Source organism: Oncorhynchus mykiss, chromosome 10 (assembly GCF_057628025.1).
Source record: "Oncorhynchus mykiss isolate SJ-2025 chromosome 10, ASM5762802v1, whole genome shotgun sequence".
Classification (NCBI taxonomy): domain Eukaryota; kingdom Metazoa; phylum Chordata; class Actinopteri; order Salmoniformes; family Salmonidae; genus Oncorhynchus; species Oncorhynchus mykiss.
The window spans coordinates 82,787,672-82,810,035 of record NC_143031.1 but is presented as its reverse complement, the minus strand read 5'-3'; the positions used below and the strand labels follow the sequence as shown (position 1 = coordinate 82,810,035).

The 22,364-nt window shown below is 43.1% G+C and overlaps 10 non-coding genes across 10 annotated transcripts; all 10 read left to right on the top strand.

Annotated features, from left to right (window-relative positions):
• The first annotated feature begins 333 nt into the window (after positions 1–333).
• LOC149980528 (U1 spliceosomal RNA) lies at positions 334–497 on the top strand. Its single transcript, XR_016484230.1, has one exon. It is a non-coding gene; the product is annotated as a U1 spliceosomal RNA (small nuclear RNA).
• Positions 498–2,473: 1,976 nt separating this feature from the next.
• Positions 2,474–2,637, top strand: LOC149980527 (U1 spliceosomal RNA). Its single transcript, XR_016484190.1, has one exon. It is a non-coding gene; the product is annotated as a U1 spliceosomal RNA (small nuclear RNA).
• Positions 2,638–4,613: 1,976 nt separating this feature from the next.
• On the top strand, positions 4,614–4,777 carry LOC149980526 (U1 spliceosomal RNA). The gene has a single exon (XR_016484207.1). It is a non-coding gene; the product is annotated as a U1 spliceosomal RNA (small nuclear RNA).
• Positions 4,778–6,528: 1,751 nt separating this feature from the next.
• LOC149980525 (U1 spliceosomal RNA) lies at positions 6,529–6,692 on the top strand. The gene has a single exon (XR_016484226.1). It is a non-coding gene; the product is annotated as a U1 spliceosomal RNA (small nuclear RNA).
• Positions 6,693–8,444: 1,752 nt separating this feature from the next.
• Positions 8,445–8,608, top strand: LOC149980524 (U1 spliceosomal RNA). Its single transcript, XR_016484224.1, has one exon. It is a non-coding gene; the product is annotated as a U1 spliceosomal RNA (small nuclear RNA).
• A 1,977-nt stretch (positions 8,609–10,585) lies between these two features.
• Positions 10,586–10,749, top strand: LOC149980523 (U1 spliceosomal RNA). Its single transcript, XR_016484219.1, has one exon. It is a non-coding gene; the product is annotated as a U1 spliceosomal RNA (small nuclear RNA).
• Positions 10,750–12,500: 1,751 nt separating this feature from the next.
• Positions 12,501–12,664, top strand: LOC149980522 (U1 spliceosomal RNA). Its single transcript, XR_016484210.1, has one exon. It is a non-coding gene; the product is annotated as a U1 spliceosomal RNA (small nuclear RNA).
• A 2,261-nt stretch (positions 12,665–14,925) lies between these two features.
• Positions 14,926–15,089, top strand: LOC149980521 (U1 spliceosomal RNA). The gene has a single exon (XR_016484209.1). It is a non-coding gene; the product is annotated as a U1 spliceosomal RNA (small nuclear RNA).
• A 2,487-nt stretch (positions 15,090–17,576) lies between these two features.
• Positions 17,577–17,740, top strand: LOC149980520 (U1 spliceosomal RNA). The gene has a single exon (XR_016484208.1). It is a non-coding gene; the product is annotated as a U1 spliceosomal RNA (small nuclear RNA).
• Positions 17,741–20,227: 2,487 nt separating this feature from the next.
• Positions 20,228–20,391, top strand: LOC149980519 (U1 spliceosomal RNA). Its single transcript, XR_016484218.1, has one exon. It is a non-coding gene; the product is annotated as a U1 spliceosomal RNA (small nuclear RNA).
• Positions 20,392–22,364: the final 1,973 nt, after the last annotated feature.

Below are 22,364 nucleotides of genomic sequence, written 5' to 3'. Positions count from 1 at the left end.
ATAAATGGTGTCTTTCGGTTGGCTGTGTGAACGAATGTGATTTCAGCATTTTGGTACATCGCCTACTTGTGTGTTACCAGACCAACATTTAGACCAAAAATGCAATGTATTTAGAATTTCTACCGTGTTGCTTGATGGGAAAATAGTCGGTCCGTGATATAATATAGTAAAACAAAATGTATTGCTTTTTTCTTCGCCTTGTCCGCAACTGTATTCGTAAACGTCATTAAACCCTGTTCAATATGATGTGGTATTATCAGTAGTAGAAGTGGTAACCGTGAGTCAAACACCTTTGTCCTGGAAGGAGTACTCCTCTACCAACGTGTACAACTCATACTTACCTGGCAAGGGAGACACCGTGATCACGAAGGCGGTTCACCCAGGGCGAGGCTCAGCCATTGCACTCCGGCTGTGCTGACCCCTGCGAATTTCTCAAATGTGGAAATCTCGATTGCATAATTTCTGGTAGTGGGGGACTGCGTTCGCGCTCTCCCCTGATCTTGATGTTAAAAATAATGGAGGAATGTGTTAAATTCGGAGTTCTATTGAGTTTCGTGTTGAGAAGGAGATTTTTTACTTATCAGATGAATGACTGGGGTCTGTTTATAAGTCAACTAAAGGCCTCAGAGATACATTTCTGTCTTCTGATAACCCGGATGTGTGTGATATGTTATTGTAGCACTGGTGATTATGCCTGTCATGTCCTGATAATGTCAAGGAAAAGGCCTACTTGTGAATGGATCATTTTGTGCCCTCAGGACGTAATGTGGATTGAGGTATTTTATTTGCTAGATTATTAAATCATTTATAGGACAGTTTGTCATTTAAGACCACAGTAAGTGTCAACCATTACCATGCCACGGTCATTGCCCTGGTCAACCATTACCATTCCACAGTCATTTCCCTGCTCAACCATTACCATGCCACAGACATTTCCCTGGTCAACCATTACCATGCCACAGACATTTCCCTGGTCAATCATTACCATGCCACAGACATTTCCCTGGTCAACCATTACCATGCCACAGACATTTCCCTGGTCAACCATTACCACGCCACAGTCATGTCCCTGGTCAAACATTACCATTCCACAGACATTCCCCTGGTCAACCATTACCATTCCACAGACATTTCCCTGGTCAACCATTACCATTCCACAGACATGTCCCTGGTCTACAATGCCACAGACATTTCCCTGGTCAACCATTACCATGCCACAGACATTTCCCTGGTCAACCATTACCATGCCACAGACATTTCCCTGGTCAACCATTACCACGCCACAGTCATGTCCCTGGTCAAACATTACCATTCCACAGACATTCCCCTGGTCAACCATTACCATTCCACAGACATTTCCCTGGTCAACCATTACCATTCCACAGACATGTCCCTGGTCTACAATGCCACAGACATTTCCCTGGTCAACCATTACCATGCCACAGACATTTCCCTGGTCAACCATTACCATTCCACAGACATGTCCCTGGTCTACAATGCCACAGACATTTCCCTGGTCAACCATTACCATGCCACAGACATGTCCCTGGTCCACTTATTTCCTGATGAAATCAGTCAATAAGATGGATTCTGTTGTTCCAAGATGCCGATCCATTCCACAGACATTTCTGCAGTTTTTTTTTTTTGCAGTGAGAATGTGTAGTGAGGTATTCTGCCAAAAATGTATTTAGGCATATTAAAACACTTCAGTTTAACCCTGATCGCGAGTATCATCCTGTCAATTTACAGATACAATTACAAATACGAGTATGGCCATGTCACTGTACATAGATCTTTCTATTTTCATGTTCTACTGTGTTATTGACTACGTTTGTTTACGTGTAACTCTGTGTTGTTGTTTTTGTCGCACTGCTGTGCTTTATCTTGGCCAGGTCGCAGTTTGTAAATGAGAACTTGTTCCCAACTAGCCTACCTGGTGAAATAAAACAATTAATTAAAAACCACCCATTGTAGCTACTACCGTGTCTTGTTGATGAAGTAGTAGGCTACTGTTTCTCCTCCATATCTGTGGGTCGTATGCCACCCTGTGGTCGATGGTGGAATCATATTTTACTGAGAGCAGAAAACAAGCGTGATGAAACTATTCCTACAACGTCTGGAACGCTACAAAACACCAGAAATAAATGGTGTCTTTCGGTTGGCTGTGTGCACGAATGTGATTTCAGCATTTTGGTACATCGCCTACTTGTGTGTTACCAGACCAACATTTAGACCAAAAATGCAATGTATTTAGAATTTCTACCGTGTTGCTTGATGGGAAAATAGTCGGTCCGTGATATAATATAGTAAAACAAAATGTATTGCTTTTTTCTTCGCCTTGTCCGCAACTGTATTCGTAAACGTCATTAAACCCTGTTCAATATGATGTGGTATTATCAGTAGTAGAAGTGGTAACCGTGAGTCAAACACCTTTGTCCTGGAAGGAGTACTCCTCTACCAACGTGTACAACTCATACTTACCTGGCATGGGAGACACCGTGATCACGAAGGCGGTTCACCCAGGGCGAGGCTCAGCCATTGCACTCCGGCTGTGCTGACCCCTGCGAATTTCTCAAATGTGGAAATCTCGATTGCATAATTTCTGGTAGTGGGGGACTGCGTTCGCGCTCTCCCCTGATCTTGATGTTAAAAATAATGGAGGAATGTGTTAAATTCGGAGTTCTATTGAGTTTCGTGTTGAGAAGGAGATTTTTTACTTATCAGATGAATGACTGGGGTCTGTTTATAAGTCAACTAAAGGCCTCAGAGATACATTTCTGTCTTCTGATAACCCGGATGTGTGTGATATGTTATTGTAGCACTGGTGATTATGCCTGTCATGTCCTGATAATGTCAAGGAAAAGGCCTACTTGTGAATGGATCATTTTGTGCCCTCAGGACGTAATGTGGATTGAGGTATTTTATTTGCTAGATTATTAAATCATTTATAGGACAGTTTGTCATTTAAGACCACAGTAAGTGTCAACCATTACCATGCCACGGTCATTGCCCTGGTCAACCATTACCATTCCACAGTCATTTCCCTGCTCAACCATTACCATGCCACAGACATTTCCCTGGTCAACCATTACCATGCCACAGACATTTCCCTGGTCAATCATTACCATGCCACAGACATTTCCCTGGTCAACCATTACCATGCCACAGACATTTCCCTGGTCAACCATTACCACGCCACAGTCATGTCCCTGGTCAAACATTACCATTCCACAGACATTCCCCTGGTCAACCATTACCATTCCACAGACATTTCCCTGGTCAACCATTACCATTCCACAGACATGTCCCTGGTCTACAATGCCACAGACATTTCCCTGGTCAACCATTACCATGCCACAGACATTTCCCTGGTCAACCATTACCATGCCACAGACATTTCCCTGGTCAACCATTACCACGCCACAGTCATGTCCCTGGTCAAACATTACCATTCCACAGACATTCCCCTGGTCAACCATTACCATTCCACAGACATTTCCCTGGTCAACCATTACCATTCCACAGACATGTCCCTGGTCTACAATGCCACAGACATTTCCCTGGTCAACCATTACCATGCCACAGACATTTCCCTGGTCAACCATTACCATTCCACAGACATGTCCCTGGTCTACAATGCCACAGACATTTCCCTGGTCAACCATTACCATGCCACAGACATGTCCCTGGTCCACTTATTTCCTGATGAAATCAGTCAATAAGATGGATTCTGTTGTTCCAAGATGCCGATCCATTCCACAGACATTTCTGCAGTTTTTTTTTTTTGCAGTGAGAATGTGTAGTGAGGTATTCTGCCAAAAATGTATTTAGGCATATTAAAACACTTCAGTTTAACCCTGATCGCGAGTATCATCCTGTCAATTTACAGATACAATTACAAATACGAGTATGGCCATGTCACTGTACATAGATCTTTCTATTTTCATGTTCTACTGTGTTATTGACTACGTTTGTTTACGTGTAACTCTGTGTTGTTGTTTTTGTCGCACTGCTGTGCTTTATCTTGGCCAGGTCGCAGTTTGTAAATGAGAACTTGTTCCCAACTAGCCTACCTGGTGAAATAAAACAATTAATTAAAAACCACCCATTGTAGCTACTACCGTGTCTTGTTGATGAAGTAGTAGGCTACTGTTTCTCCTCCATATCTGTGGGTCGTATGCCACCCTGTGGTCGATGGTGGAATCATATTTTACTGAGAGCAGAAAACAAGCGTGATGAAACTATTCCTACAACGTCTGGAACGCTACAAAACACCAGAAATAAATGGTGTCTTTCGGTTGGCTGTGTGCACGAATGTGATTTCAGCATTTTGGTACATCGCCTACTTGTGTGTTACCAGACCAACATTTAGACCAAAAATGCAATGTATTTAGAATTTCTACCGTGTTGCTTGATGGGAAAATAGTCGGTCCGTGATATAATATAGTAAAACAAAATGTATTGCTTTTTTCTTCGCCTTGTCCGCAACTGTATTCGTAAACGTCATTAAACCCTGTTCAATATGATGTGGTATTATCAGTAGTAGAAGTGGTAACCGTGAGTCAAACACCTTTGTCCTGGAAGGAGTACTCCTCTACCAACGTGTACAACTCATACTTACATGGCATGGGAGACACCGTGATCACGAAGGCGGTTCACCCAGGGCGAGGCTCAGCCATTGCACTCCGGCTGTGCTGACCCCTGCGAATTTCTCAAATGTGGAAATCTCGATTGCATAATTTCTGGTAGTGGGGGACTGCGTTCGCGCTCTCCCCTGATCTTGATGTTAAAAATAATGGAGGAATGTGTTAAATTCGGAGTTCTATTGAGTTTCGTGTTGAGAAGGAGATTTTTTACTTATCAGATGAATGACTGGGGTCTGTTTATAAGTCAACTAAAGGCCTCAGAGATACATTTCTGTCTTCTGATAACCCGGATGTGTGTGATATGTTATTGTAGCACTGGTGATTATGCCTGTCATGTCCTGATAATGTCAAGGAAAAGGCCTACTTGTGAATGGATAATTTTGTGCCCTCAGGACGTAATGTGGATTGAGGTATTTTATTTGCTAGATTATTAAATCATTTATAGGACAGTTTGTCATTTAAGACCACAGTAAGTGTCAACCATTACCATGCCACGGTCATTGCCCTGGTCAACCATTACCATTCCACAGTCATTTCCCTGCTCAACCATTACCATGCCACAGACATTTCCCTGGTCAACCATTACCATGCCACAGACATTTCCCTGGTCAATCATTACCATGCCACAGACATTTCCCTGGTCAACCATTACCATGCCACAGACATTTCCCTGGTCAACCATTACCACGCCACAGTCATGTCCCTGGTCAAACATTACCATTCCACAGACATTCCCATGGTCAACCATTACCATTCCACAGACATTTCCCTGGTCAACCATTACCATTCCACAGACATGTCCCTGGTCTACAATGCCACAGACATTTCCCTGGTCAACCATTACCATGCCACAGACATTTCCCTGGTCAACCATTACCATTCCACAGACATGTCCCTGGTCTACAATGCCACAGACATTTCCCTGGTCAACCATTACCATGCCACAGACATGTCCCTGGTCCACTTATTTCCTGATGAAATCAGTCAATAAGATGGATTCTGTTGTTCCAAGATGCCGATCCATTCCACAGACATTTCTGCAGTTTTTTTTTTTTGCAGTGAGAATGTGTAGTGAGGTATTCTGCCAAAAATGTATTTAGGCATATTAAAACACTTCAGTTTAACCCTGATCGCGAGTATCATCCTGTCAATTTACAGATACAATTACAAATACGAGTATGGCCATGTCACTGTACATAGATCTTTCTATTTTCATGTTCTACTGTGTTATTGACTACGTTTGTTTACGTGTAACTCTGTGTTGTTGTTTTTGTCGCACTGCTGTGCTTTATCTTGGCCAGGTCGCAGTTTGTAAATGAGAACTTGTTCCCAACTAGCCTACCTGGTGAAATAAAACAATTAATTAAAAACCACCCATTGTAGCTACTACCGTGTCTTGTTGATGAAGTAGTAGGCTACTGTTTCTCCTCCATATCTGTGGGTCGTATGCCACCCTGTGGTCGATGGTGGAATCATATTTTACTGAGAGCAGAAAACAAGCGTGATGAAACTATTCCTACAACGTCTGGAACGCTACAAAACACCAGAAATAAATGGTGTCTTTCGGTTGGCTGTGTGCACGAATGTGATTTCAGCATTTTGGTACATCGCCTACTTGTGTGTTACCAGACCAACATTTAGACCAAAAATGCAATGTATTTAGAATTTCTACCGTGTTGCTTGATGGGAAAATAGTCGGTCCGTGATATAATATAGTAAAACAAAATGTATTGCTTTTTTCTTCGCCTTGTCCGCAACTGTATTCGTAAACGTCATTAAACCCTGTTCAATATGATGTGGTATTATCAGTAGTAGAAGTGGTAACCGTGAGTCAAACACCTTTGTCCTGGAAGGAGTACTCCTCTACCAACGTGTACAACTCATACTTACCTGGCAAGGGAGACACCGTGATCACGAAGGCGGTTCACCCAGGGCGAGGCTCAGCCATTGCACTCCGGCTGTGCTGACCCCTGCGAATTTCTCAAATGTGGAAATCTCGATTGCATAATTTCTGGTAGTGGGGGACTGCGTTCGCGCTCTCCCCTGATCTTGATGTTAAAAATAATGGAGGAATGTGTTAAATTCGGAGTTCTATTGAGTTTCGTGTTGAGAAGGAGATTTTTTACTTATCAGATGAATGACTGGGGTCTGTTTATAAGTCAACTAAAGGCCTCAGAGATACATTTCTGTCTTCTGATAACCCGGATGTGTGTGATATGTTATTGTAGCACTGGTGATTATGCCTGTCATGTCCTGATAATGTCAAGGAAAAGGCCTACTTGTGAATGGATCATTTTGTGCCCTCAGGACGTAATGTGGATTGAGGTATTTTATTTGCTAGATTATTAAATCATTTATAGGACAGTTTGTCATTTAAGACCACAGTAAGTGTCAACCATTACCATGCCACGGTCATTGCCCTGGTCAACCATTACCATTCCACAGTCATTTCCCTGCTCAACCATTACCATGCCACAGACATTTCCCTGGTCAACCATTACCATGCCACAGACATTTCCCTGGTCAATCATTACCATGCCACAGACATTTCCCTGGTCAACCATTACCATGCCACAGACATTTCCCTGGTCAACCATTACCACGCCACAGTCATGTCCCTGGTCAAACATTACCATTCCACAGACATTCCCCTGGTCAACCATTACCATTCCACAGACATTTCCCTGGTCAACCATTACCATTCCACAGACATGTCCCTGGTCTACAATGCCACAGACATTTCCCTGGTCAACCATTACCATGCCACAGACATTTCCCTGGTCAACCATTACCATTCCACAGACATGTCCCTGGTCTACAATGCCACAGACATTTCCCTGGTCAACCATTACCATGCCACAGACATGTCCCTGGTCCACTTATTTCCTGATGAAATCAGTCAATAAGATGGATTCTGTTGTTCCAAGATGCCGATCCATTCCACAGACATTTCTGCAGTTTTTTTTTTTTTGCAGTGAGAATGTGTAGTGAGGTATTCTGCCAAAAATGTATTTAGGCATATTAAAACACTTCAGTTTAACCCTGATCGCGAGTATCATCCTGTCAATTTACAGATACAATTACAAATACGAGTATGGCCATGTCACTGTACATAGATCTTTCTATTTTCATGTTCTACTGTGTTATTGACTACGTTTGTTTACGTGTAACTCTGTGTTGTTGTTTTTGTCGCACTGCTGTGCTTTATCTTGGCCAGGTCGCAGTTTGTAAATGAGAACTTGTTCCCAACTAGCCTACCTGGTGAAATAAAACAATTAATTAAAAACCACCCATTGTAGCTACTACCGTGTCTTGTTGATGAAGTAGTAGGCTACTGTTTCTCCTCCATATCTGTGGGTCGTATGCCACCCTGTGGTCGATGGTGGAATCATATTTTACTGAGAGCAGAAAACAAGCGTGATGAAACTATTCCTACAACGTCTGGAACGCTACAAAACACCAGAAATAAATGGTGTCTTTCGGTTGGCTGTGTGCACGAATGTGATTTCAGCATTTTGGTACATCGCCTACTTGTGTGTTACCAGACCAACATTTAGACCAAAAATGCAATGTATTTAGAATTTCTACCGTGTTGCTTGATGGGAAAATAGTCGGTCCGTGATATAATATAGTAAAACAAAATGTATTGCTTTTTTCTTCGCCTTGTCCGCAACTGTATTCGTAAACGTCATTAAACCCTGTTCAATATGATGTGGTATTATCAGTAGTAGAAGTGGTAACCGTGAGTCAAACACCTTTGTCCTGGAAGGAGTACTCCTCTACCAACGTGTACAACTCATACTTACCTGGCAAGGGAGACACCGTGATCACGAAGGCGGTTCACCCAGGGCGAGGCTCAGCCATTGCACTCCGGCTGTGCTGACCCCTGCGAATTTCTCAAATGTGGAAATCTCGATTGCATAATTTCTGGTAGTGGGGGACTGCGTTCGCGCTCTCCCCTGATCTTGATGTTAAAAATAATGGAGGAATGTGTTAAATTCGGAGTTCTATTGAGTTTCGTGTTGAGAAGGAGATTTTTTACTTATCAGATGAATGACTGGGGTCTGTTTATAAGTCAACTAAAGGCCTCAGAGATACATTTCTGTCTTCTGATAACCCGGATGTGTGTGATATGTTATTGTAGCACTGGTGATTATGCCTGTCATGTCCTGATAATGTCAAGGAAAAGGCCTACTTGTGAATGGATCATTTTGTGCCCTCAGGACGTAATGTGGATTGAGGTATTTTATTTGCTAGATTATTAAATCATTTATAGGACAGTTTGTCATTTAAGACCACAGTAAGTGTCAACCATTACCATGCCACGGTCATTGCCCTGGTCAACCATTACCATTCCACAGTCATTTCCCTGCTCAACCATTACCATGCCACAGACATTTCCCTGGTCAACCATTACCATGCCACAGACATTTCCCTGGTCAATCATTACCATGCCACAGACATTTCCCTGGTCAACCATTACCATGCCACAGACATTTCCCTGGTCAACCATTACCACGCCACAGTCATGTCCCTGGTCAAACATTACCATTCCACAGACATTCCCCTGGTCAACCATTACCATTCCACAGACATTTCCCTGGTCAACCATTACCATTCCACAGACATGTCCCTGGTCTACAATGCCACAGACATTTCCCTGGTCAACCATTACCATGCCACAGACATTTCCCTGGTCAACCATTACCATGCCACAGACATTTCCCTGGTCAACCATTACCACGCCACAGTCATGTCCCTGGTCAAACATTACCATTCCACAGACATTCCCCTGGTCAACCATTACCATTCCACAGACATTTCCCTGGTCAACCATTACCATTCCACAGACATGTCCCTGGTCTACAATGCCACAGACATTTCCCTGGTCAACCATTACCATGCCACAGACATTTCCCTGGTCAACCATTACCATTCCACAGACATGTCCCTGGTCTACAATGCCACAGACATTTCCCTGGTCAACCATTACCATGCCACAGACATGTCCCTGGTCCACTTATTTCCTGATGAAATCAGTCAATAAGATGGATTCTGTTGTTCCAAGATGCCGATCCATTCCACAGACATTTCTGCAGTTTTTTTTTTTTTGCAGTGAGAATGTGTAGTGAGGTATTCTGCCAAAAATGTATTTAGGCATATTAAAACACTTCAGTTTAACCCTGATCGCGAGTATCATCCTGTCAATTTACAGATACAATTACAAATACGAGTATGGCCATGTCACTGTACATAGATCTTTCTATTTTCATGTTCTACTGTGTTATTGACTACGTTTGTTTACGTGTAACTCTGTGTTGTTGTTTTTGTCGCACTGCTGTGCTTTATCTTGGCCAGGTCGCAGTTTGTAAATGAGAACTTGTTCCCAACTAGCCTACCTGGTGAAATAAAACAATTAATTAAAAACCACCCATTGTAGCTACTACCGTGTCTTGTTGATGAAGTAGTAGGCTACTGTTTCTCCTCCATATCTGTGGGTCGTATGCCACCCTGTGGTCGATGGTGGAATCATATTTTACTGAGAGCAGAAAACAAGCGTGATGAAACTATTCCTACAACGTCTGGAACGCTACAAAACACCAGAAATAAATGGTGTCTTTCGGTTGGCTGTGTGCACGAATGTGATTTCAGCATTTTGGTACATCGCCTACTTGTGTGTTACCAGACCAACATTTAGACCAAAAATGCAATGTATTTAGAATTTCTACCGTGTTGCTTGATGGGAAAATAGTCGGTCCGTGATATAATATAGTAAAACAAAATGTATTGCTTTTTTCTTCGCCTTGTCCGCAACTGTATTCGTAAACGTCATTAAACCCTGTTCAATATGATGTGGTATTATCAGTAGTAGAAGTGGTAACCGTGAGTCAAACACCTTTGTCCTGGAAGGAGTACTCCTCTACCAACGTGTACAACTCATACTTACCTGGCAAGGGAGACACCGTGATCACGAAGGCGGTTCACCCAGGGCGAGGCTCAGCCATTGCACTCCGGCTGTGCTGACCCCTGCGAATTTCTCAAATGTGGAAATCTCGATTGCATAATTTCTGGTAGTGGGGGACTGCGTTCGCGCTCTCCCCTGATCTTGATGTTAAAAATAATGGAGGAATGTGTTAAATTCGGAGTTCTATTGAGTTTCGTGTTGAGAAGGAGATTTTTTACTTATCAGATGAATGACTGGGGTCTGTTTATAAGTCAACTAAAGGCCTCAGAGATACATTTCTGTCTTCTGATAACCCGGATGTGTGTGATATGTTATTGTAGCACTGGTGATTATGCCTGTCATGTCCTGATAATGTCAAGGAAAAGGCCTACTTGTGAATGGATCATTTTGTGCCCTCAGGACGTAATGTGGATTGAGGTATTTTATTTGCTAGATTATTAAATCATTTATAGGACAGTTTGTCATTTAAGACCACAGTAAGTGTCAACCATTACCATGCCACGGTCATTGCCCTGGTCAACCATTACCATTCCACAGTCATTTCCCTGCTCAACCATTACCATGCCACAGACATTTCCCTGGTCAACCATTACCTTGCCACAGACATTTCCCTGGTCAATCATTACCATGCCACAGACATTTCCCTGGTCAACCATTACCATGCCACAGACATTTCCCTGGTCAACCATTACCACGCCACAGTCATGTCCCTGGTCAAACATTACCATTCCACAGACATTCCCCTGGTCAACCATTACCATTCCACAGACATTTCCCTGGTCAACCATTACCATTCCACAGACATGTCCCTGGTCTACAATGCCACAGACATTTCCCTGGTCAACCATTACCATGCCACAGACATTTCCCTGGTCAACCATTACCATTCCACAGACATGTCCCTGGTCTACAATGCCACAGACATTTCCCTGGTCAACCATTACCATGCCACAGACATGTCCCTGGTCCACTTATTTCCTGATGAAATCAGTCAATAAGATGGATTCTGTTGTTCCAAGATGCCGATCCATTCCACAGACATTTCTGCAGTTTTTTTTTTTTGCAGTGAGAATGTGTAGTGAGGTATTCTGCCAAAAATGTATTTAGGCATATTAAAACACTTCAGTTTAACCCTGATCGCGAGTATCATCCTGTCAATTTACAGATACAATTACAAATACGAGTATGGCCATGTCACTGTACATAGATCTTTCTATTTTCATGTTCTACTGTGTTATTGACTACGTTTGTTTACGTGTAACTCTGTGTTGTTGTTTTTGTCGCACTGCTGTGCTTTATCTTGGCCAGGTCGCAGTTTGTAAATGAGAACTTGTTCCCAACTAGCCTACCTGGTGAAATAAAACAATTAATTAAAAACCACCCATTGTAGCTACTACCGTGTCTTGTTGATGAAGTAGTAGGCTACTGTTTCTCCTCCATATCTGTGGGTCGTATGCCACCCTGTGGTCGATGGTGGAATCATATTTTACTGAGAGCAGAAAACAAGCGTGATGAAACTATTCCTACAACGTCTGGAACGCTACAAAACACCAGAAATAAATGGTGTCTTTCGGTTGGCTGTGTGCACGAATGTGATTTCAGCATTTTGGTACATCGCCTACTTGTGTGTTACCAGACCAACATTTAGACCAAAAATGCAATGTATTTAGAATTTCTACCGTGTTGCTTGATGGGAAAATAGTCGGTCCGTGATATAATATAGTAAAACAAAATGTATTGCTTTTTTCTTCGCCTTGTCCGCAACTGTATTCGTAAACGTCATTAAACCCTGTTCAATATGATGTGGTATTATCAGTAGTAGAAGTGGTAACCGTGAGTCAAACACCTTTGTCCTGGAAGGAGTACTCCTCTACCAACGTGTACAACTCATACTTACCTGGCATGGGAGACACTGTGATCACGAAGGCGGTTCACCCAGGGCGAGGCTCAGCCATTGCACTCCGGCTGTGCTGACCCCTGCGAATTTCTCAAATGTGGAAATCTCGATTGCATAATTTCTGGTAGTGGGGGACTGCGTTCGCGCTCTCCCCTGATCTTGATGTTAAAAATAATGGAGGAATGTGTTAAATTCGGAGTTCTATTGAGTTTCGTGTTGAGAAGGAGATTTTTTACTTATCAGATGAATGACTGGGGTCTGTTTATAAGTCAACTAAAGGCCTCAGAGATACATTTCTGTCTTCTGATAACCCGGATGTGTGTGATATGTTATTGTAGCACTGGTGATTATGCCTGTCATGTCCTGATAATGTCAAGGAAAAGGCCTACTTGTGAATGGATCATTTTGTGCCCTCAGGACGTAATGTGGATTGAGGTATTTTATTTGCTAGATTATTAAATCATTTATAGGACAGTTTGTCATTTAAGACCACAGTAAGTGTCAACCATTACCATGCCACGGTCATTGCCCTGGTCAACCATTACCATTCCACAGTCATTTCCCTGCTCAACCATTACCATGCCACAGACATTTCCCTGGTCAACCATTACCATGCCACAGACATTTCCCTGGTCAATCATTACCATGCCACAGACATTTCCCTGGTCAACCATTACCATGCCACAGACATTTCCCTGGTCAACCATTACCACGCCACAGTCATGTCCCTGGTCAAACATTACCATTCCACAGACATTCCCCTGGTCAACCATTACCATTCCACAGACATTTCCCTGGTCAACCATTACCATTCCACAGACATGTCCCTGGTCTACAATGCCACAGACATTTCCCTGGTCAACCATTACCATGCCACAGACATTTCCCTGGTCAACCATTACCATGCCACAGACATTTCCCTGGTCAACCATTACCACGCCACAGTCATGTCCCTGGTCAAACATTACCATTCCACAGACATTCCCCTGGTCAACCATTACCATTCCACAGACATTTCCCTGGTCAACCATTACCATTCCACAGACATGTCCCTGGTCTACAATGCCACAGACATTTCCCTGGTCAACCATTACCATGCCACAGACATTTCCCTGGTCAACCATTACCATTCCACAGACATGTCCCTGGTCTACAATGCCACAGACATTTCCCTGGTCAACCATTACCATGCCACAGACATTTCCCTGGTCAACCATTACCACGCCACAGTCATGTCCCTGGTCAAACATTACCATTCCACAGACATTCCCCTGGTCAACCATTACCATTCCACAGACATTTCCCTGGTCAACCATTACCATTCCACAGACATGTCCCTGGTCTACAATGCCACAGACATTTCCCTGGTCAACCATTACCATGCCACAGACATTTCCCTGGTCAACCATTACCATTCCACAGACATGTCCCTGGTCTACAATGCCACAGACATTTCCCTGGTCAACCATTACCATGCCACAGACATGTCCCTGGTCCACTTATTTCCTGATGAAATCAGTCAATAAGATGGATTCTGTTGTTCCAAGATGCCGATCCATTCCACAGACATTTCTGCAGTTTTTTTTTTTTGCAGTGAGAATGTGTAGTGAGGTATTCTGCCAAAAATGTATTTAGGCATATTAAAACACTTCAGTTTAACCCTGATCGCGAGTATCATCCTGTCAATTTACAGATACAATTACAAATACGAGTATGGCCATGTCACTGTACATAGATCTTTCTATTTTCATGTTCTACTGTGTTATTGACTACGTTTGTTTACGTGTAACTCTGTGTTGTTGTTTTTGTCGCACTGCTGTGCTTTATCTTGGCCAGGTCGCAGTTTGTAAATGAGAACTTGTTCCCAACTAGCCTACCTGGTGAAATAAAACAATTAATTAAAAACCACCCATTGTAGCTACTACCGTGTCTTGTTGATGAAGTAGTAGGCTACTGTTTCTCCTCCATATCTGTGGGTCGTATGCCACCCTGTGGTCGATGGTGGAATCATATTTTACTGAGAGCAGAAAACAAGCGTGATGAAACTATTCCTACAACGTCTGGAACGCTACAAAACACCAGAAATAAATGGTGTCTTTCGGTTGGCTGTGTGCACGAATGTGATTTCAGCATTTTGGTACATCGCCTACTTGTGTGTTACCAGACCAACATTTAGACCAAAAATGCAATGTATTTAGAATTTCTACCGTGTTGCTTGATGGGAAAATAGTCGGTCCGTGATATAATATAGTAAAACAAAATGTATTGCTTTTTTCTTCGCCTTGTCCGCAACTGTATTCGTAAACGTCATTAAACCCTGTTCAATATGATGTGGTATTATCAGTAGTAGAAGTGGTAACCGTGAGTCAAACACCTTTGTCCTGGAAGGAGTACTCCTCTACCAACGTGTACAACTCATACTTACCTGGCATGGGAGACACTGTGATCACGAAGGCGGTTCACCCAGGGCGAGGCTCAGCCATTGCACTCCGGCTGTGCTGACCCCTGCGAATTTCTCAAATGTGGAAATCTCGATTGCATAATTTCTGGTAGTGGGGGACTGCGTTCGCGCTCTCCCCTGATCTTGATGTTAAAAATAATGGAGGAATGTGTTAAATTCGGAGTTCTATTGAGTTTCGTGTTGAGAAGGAGATTTTTTACTTATCAGATGAATGACTGGGGTCTGTTTATAAGTCAACTAAAGGCCTCAGAGATACATTTCTGTCTTCTGATAACCCGGATGTGTGTGATATGTTATTGTAGCACTGGTGATTATGCCTGTCATGTCCTGATAATGTCAAGGAAAAGGCCTACTTGTGAATGGATCATTTTGTGCCCTCAGGACGTAATGTGGATTGAGGTATTTTATTTGCTAGATTATTAAATCATTTATAGGACAGTTTGTCATTTAAGACCACAGTAAGTGTCAACCATTACCATGCCACGGTCATTGCCCTGGTCAACCATTACCATTCCACAGTCATTTCCCTGCTCAACCATTACCATGCCACAGACATTTCCCTGGTCAACCATTACCATGCCACAGACATTTCCCTGGTCAATCATTACCATGCCACAGACATTTCCCTGGTCAACCATTACCATGCCACAGACATTTCCCTGGTCAACCATTACCACGCCACAGTCATGTCCCTGGTCAAACATTACCATTCCACAGACATTCCCCTGGTCAACCATTACCATTCCACAGACATTTCCCTGGTCAACCATTACCATTCCACAGACATGTCCCTGGTCTACAATGCCACAGACATTTCCCTGGTCAACCATTACCATGCCACAGACATTTCCCTGGTCAACCATTACCATGCCACAGACATTTCCCTGGTCAACCATTACCACGCCACAGTCATGTCCCTGGTCAAACATTACCATTCCACAGACATTCCCCTGGTCAACCATTACCATTCCACAGACATTTCCCTGGTCAACCATTACCATTCCACAGACATGTCCCTGGTCTACAATGCCACAGACATTTCCCTGGTCAACCATTACCATGCCACAGACATTTCCCTGGTCAACCATTACCATTCCACAGACATGTCCCTGGTCTACAATGCCACAGACATTTCCCTGGTCAACCATTACCATGCCACAGACATTTCCCTGGTCAACCATTACCACGCCACAGTCATGTCCCTGGTCAAACATTACCATTCCACAGACATTCCCCTGGTCAACCATTACCATTCCACAGACATTTCCCTGGTCAACCATTACCATTCCACAGACATGTCCCTGGTCTACAATGCCACAGACATTTCCCTGGTCAACCATTACCATGCCACAGACATTTCCCTGGTCAACCATTACCATGCCACAGACATTTCCCTGGTCAACCATTACCACGCCACAGTCATGTCCCTGGTCAAACATTACCATTCCACAGACATTCCCCTGGTCAACCATTACCATTCCACAGACATTTCCCTGGTCAACCATTACCATTCCACAGACATGTCCCTGGTCTACAATGCCACAGACATTTCCCTGGTCAACCATTACCATGCCACAGACATTTCCCTGGTCAACCATTACCATTCCACAGACATGTCCCTGGTCTACAATGCCACAGACATTTCCCTGGTCAACCATTACCATGCCACAGACATGTCCCTGGTCCACTTATTTCCTGATGAAATCAGTCAATAAGATGGATTCTGTTGTTCCAAGATGCCGATCCATTCCACAGACATTTCTGCAGTTTTTTTTTTTTTGCAGTGAGAATGTGTAGTGAGGTATTCTGCCAAAAATGTATTTAGGCATATTAAAACACTTCAGTTTAACCCTGATCGCGAGTATCATCCTGTCAATTTACAGATACAATTACAAATACGAGTATGGCCATGTCACTGTACATAGATCTTTCTATTTTCATGTTCTACTGTGTTATTGACTACGTTTGTTTACGTGTAACTCTGTGTTGTTGTTTTTGTCGCACTGCTGTGCTTTATCTTGGCCAGGTCGCAGTTTGTAAATGAGAACTTGTTCCCAACTAGCCTACCTGGTGAAATAAAACAATTAATTAAAAACCACCCATTGTAGCTACTACCGTGTCTTGTTGATGAAGTAGTAGGCTACTGTTTCTCCTCCATATCTGTGGGTCGTATGCCACCCTGTGGTCGATGGTGGAATCATATTTTACTGAGAGCAGAAAACAAGCGTGATGAAACTATTCCTACAACGTCTGGAACGCTACAAAACACCAGAAATAAATGGTGTCTTTCGGTTGGCTGTGTGCACGAATGTGATTTCAGCATTTTGGTACATCGCCTACTTGTGTGTTACCAGACCAACATTTAGACCAAAAATGCAATGTATTTAGAATTTCTACCGTGTTGCTTGATGGGAAAATAGTCGGTCCGTGATATAATATAGTAAAACAAAATGTATTGCTTTTTTCTTCGCCTTGTCCGCAACTGTATTCGTAAACGTCATTAAACCCTGTTCAATATGATGTGGTATTATCAGTAGTAGAAGTGGTAACCGTGAGTCAAACACCTTTGTCCTGGAAGGAGTACTCCTCTACCAACGTGTACAACTCATACTTACCTGGCATGGGAGACACTGTGATCACGAAGGCGGTTCACCCAGGGCGAGGCTCAGCCATTGCACTCCGGCTGTGCTGACCCCTGCGAATTTCTCAAATGTGGAAATCTCGATTGCATAATTTCTGGTAGTGGGGGACTGCGTTCGCGCTCTCCCCTGATCTTGATGTTAAAAATAATGGAGGAATGTGTTAAATTCGGAGTTCTATTGAGTTTCGTGTTGAGAAGGAGATTTTTTACTTATCAGATGAATGACTGGGGTCTGTTTATAAGTCAACTAAAGGCCTCAGAGATACATTTCTGTCTTCTGATAACCCGGATGTGTGTGATATGTTATTGTAGCACTGGTGATTATGCCTGTCATGTCCTGATAATGTCAAGGAAAAGGCCTACTTGTGAATGGATCATTTTGTGCCCTCAGGACGTAATGTGGATTGAGGTATTTTATTTGCTAGATTATTAAATCATTTATAGGACAGTTTGTCATTTAAGACCACAGTAAGTGTCAACCATTACCATGCCACGGTCATTGCCCTGGTCAACCATTACCATTCCACAGTCATTTCCCTGCTCAACCATTACCATGCCACAGACATTTCCCTGGTCAACCATTACCATGCCACAGACATTTCCCTGGTCAATCATTACCATGCCACAGACATTTCCCTGGTCAACCATTACCATGCCACAGACATTTCCCTGGTCAACCATTACCACGCCACAGTCATGTCCCTGGTCAAACATTACCATTCCACAGACATTCCCCTGGTCAACCATTACCATTCCACAGACATTTCCCTGGTCAACCATTACCATTCCACAGACATGTCCCTGGTCTACAATGCCACAGACATTTCCCTGGTCAACCATTACCATGCCACAGACATTTCCCTGGTCAACCATTACCATGCCACAGACATTTCCCTGGTCAACCATTACCACGCCACAGTCATGTCCCTGGTCAAACATTACCATTCCACAGACATTCCCCTGGTCAACCATTACCATTCCACAGACATTTCCCTGGTCAACCATTACCATTCCACAGACATGTCCCTGGTCTACAATGCCACAGACATTTCCCTGGTCAACCATTACCATGCCACAGACATTTCCCTGGTCAACCATTACCATTCCACAGACATGTCCCTGGTCTACAATGCCACAGACATTTCCCTGGTCAACCATTACCATGCCACAGACATTTCCCTGGTCAACCATTACCACGCCACAGTCATGTCCCTGGTCAAACATTACCATTCCACAGACATTCCCCTGGTCAACCATTACCATTCCACAGACATTTCCCTGGTCAACCATTACCATTCCACAGACATGTCCCTGGTCTACAATGCCACAGACATTTCCCTGGTCAACCATTACCATGCCACAGACATTTCCCTGGTCAACCATTACCATGCCACAGACATTTCCCTGGTCAACCATTACCACGCCACAGTCATGTCCCTGGTCAAACATTACCATTCCACAGACATTCCCCTGGTCAACCATTACCATTCCACAGACATTTCCCTGGTCAACCATTACCATTCCACAGACATGTCCCTGGTCTACAATGCCACAGACATTTCCCTGGTCAACCATTACCATGCCACAGACATTTCCCTGGTCAACCATTACCATTCCACAGACATGTCCCTGGTCTACAATGCCACAGACATTTCCCTGGTCAACCATTACCATGCCACAGACATGTCCCTGGTCCACTTATTTCCTGATGAAATCAGTCAATAAGATGGATTCTGTTGTTCCAAGATGCCGATCCATTCCACAGACATTTCTGCAGTTTTTTTTTTTTTGCAGTGAGAATGTGTAGTGAGGTATTCTGCCAAAAATGTATTTAGGCATATTAAAACACTTCAGTTTAACCCTGATCGCGAGTATCATCCTGTCAATTTACAGATACAATTACAAATACGAGTATGGCCATGTCACTGTACATAGATCTTTCTATTTTCATGTTCTACTGTGTTATTGACTACGTTTGTTTACGTGTAACTCTGTGTTGTTGTTTTTGTCGCACTGCTGTGCTTTATCTTGGCCAGGTCGCAGTTTGTAAATGAGAACTTGTTCCCAACTAGCCTACCTGGTGAAATAAAACAATTAATTAAAAACCACCCATTGTAGCTACTACCGTGTCTTGTTGATGAAGTAGTAGGCTACTGTTTCTCCTCCATATCTGTGGGTCGTATGCCACCCTGTGGTCGATGGTGGAATCATATTTTACTGAGAGCAGAAAACAAGCGTGATGAAACTATTCCTACAACGTCTGGAACGCTACAAAACACCAGAAATAAATGGTGTCTTTCGGTTGGCTGTGTGCACGAATGTGATTTCAGCATTTTGGTACATCGCCTACTTGTGTGTTACCAGACCAACATTTAGACCAAAAATGCAATGTATTTAGAATTTCTACCGTGTTGCTTGATGGGAAAATAGTCGGTCCGTGATATAATATAGTAAAACAAAATGTATTGCTTTTTTCTTCGCCTTGTCCGCAACTGTATTCGTAAACGTCATTAAACCCTGTTCAATATGATGTGGTATTATCAGTAGTAGAAGTGGTAACCGTGAGTCAAACACCTTTGTCCTGGAAGGAGTACTCCTCTACCAACGTGTACAACTCATACTTACCTGGCAAGGGAGACACCGTGATCACGAAGGCGGTTCACCCAGGGCGAGGCTCAGCCATTGCACTCCGGCTGTGCTGACCCCTGCGAATTTCTCAAATGTGGAAATCTCGATTGCATAATTTCTGGTAGTGGGGGACTGCGTTCGCGCTCTCCCCTGATCTTGATGTTAAAAATAATGGAGGAATGTGTTAAATTCGGAGTTCTATTGAGTTTCGTGTTGAGAAGGAGATTTTTTACTTATCAGATGAATGACTGGGGTCTGTTTATAAGTCAACTAAAGGCCTCAGAGATACATTTCTGTCTTCTGATAACCCGGATGTGTGTGATATGTTATTGTAGCACTGGTGATTATGCCTGTCATGTCCTGATAATGTCAAGGAAAAGGCCTACTTGTGAATGGATCATTTTGTGCCCTCAGGACGTAATGTGGATTGAGGTATTTTATTTGCTAGATTATTAAATCATTTATAGGACAGTTTGTCATTTAAGACCACAGTAAGTGTCAACCATTACCATGCCACGGTCATTGCCCTGGTCAACCATTACCATTCCACAGTCATTTCCCTGCTCAACCATTACCATGCCACAGACATTTCCCTGGTCAACCATTACCATGCCACAGACATTTCCCTGGTCAATCATTACCATGCCACAGACATTTCCCTGGTCAACCATTACCATGCCACAGACATTTCCCTGGTCAACCATTACCACGCCACAGTCATGTCCCTGGTCAAACATTACCATTCCACAGACATTCCCCTGGTCAACCATTACCATTCCACAGACATTTCCCTGGTCAACCATTACCATTCCACAGACATGTCCCTGGTCTACAATGCCACAGACATTTCCCTGGTCAACCATTACCATGCCACAGACATTTCCCTGGTCAACCATTACCATGCCACAGACATTTCCCTGGTCAACCATTACCACGCCACAGTCATGTCCCTGGTCAAACATTACCATTCCACAGACATTCCCCTGGTCAACCATTACCATTCCACAGACATTTCCCTGGTCAACCATTACCATTCCACAGACATGTCCCTGGTCTACAATGCCACAGACATTTCCCTGGTCAACCATTACCATGCCACAGACATTTCCCTGGTCAACCATTACCATTCCACAGACATGTCCCTGGTCTACAATGCCACAGACATTTCCCTGGTCAACCATTACCATGCCACAGACATGTCCCTGGTCCACTTATTTCCTGATGAAATCAGTCAATAAGATGGATTCTGTTGTTCCAAGATGCCGATCCATTCCACAGACATTTCTGCAGTTTTTTTTTTTTGCAGTGAGAATGTGTAGTGAGGTATTCTGCCAAAAATGTATTTAGGCATATTAAAACACTTCAGTTTAACCCTGATCGCGAGTATCATCCTGTCAATTTACAGATACAATTACAAATACGAGTATGGCCATGTCACTGTACATAGATCTTTCTATTTTCATGTTCTACTGTGTTATTGACTACGTTTGTTTACGTGTAACTCTGTGTTGTTGTTTTTGTCGCACTGCTGTGCTTTATCTTGGCCAGGTCGCAGTTTGTAAATGAGAACTTGTTCCCAACTAGCCTACCTGGTGAAATAAAACAATTAATTAAAAACCACCCATTGTAGCTACTACCGTGTCTTGTTGATGAAGTAGTAGGCTACTGTTTCTCCTCCATATCTGTGGGTCGTATGCCACCCTGTGGTCGATGGTGGAATCATATTTTACTGAGAGCAGAAAACAAGCGTGATGAAACTATTCCTACAACGTCTGGAACGCTACAAAACACCAGAAATAAATGGTGTCTTTCGGTTGGCTGTGTGCACGAATGTGATTTCAGCATTTTGGTACATCGCCTACTTGTGTGTTACCAGACCAACATTTAGACCAAAAATGCAATGTATTTAGAATTTCTACCGTGTTGCTTGATGGGAAAATAGTCGGTCCGTGATATAATATAGTAAAACAAAATGTATTGCTTTTTTCTTCGCCTTGTCCGCAACTGTATTCGTAAACGTCATTAAACCCTGTTCAATATGATGTGGTATTATCAGTAGTAGAAGTGGTAACCGTGAGTCAAACACCTTTGTCCTGGAAGGAGTACTCCTCTACCAATGTGTACAA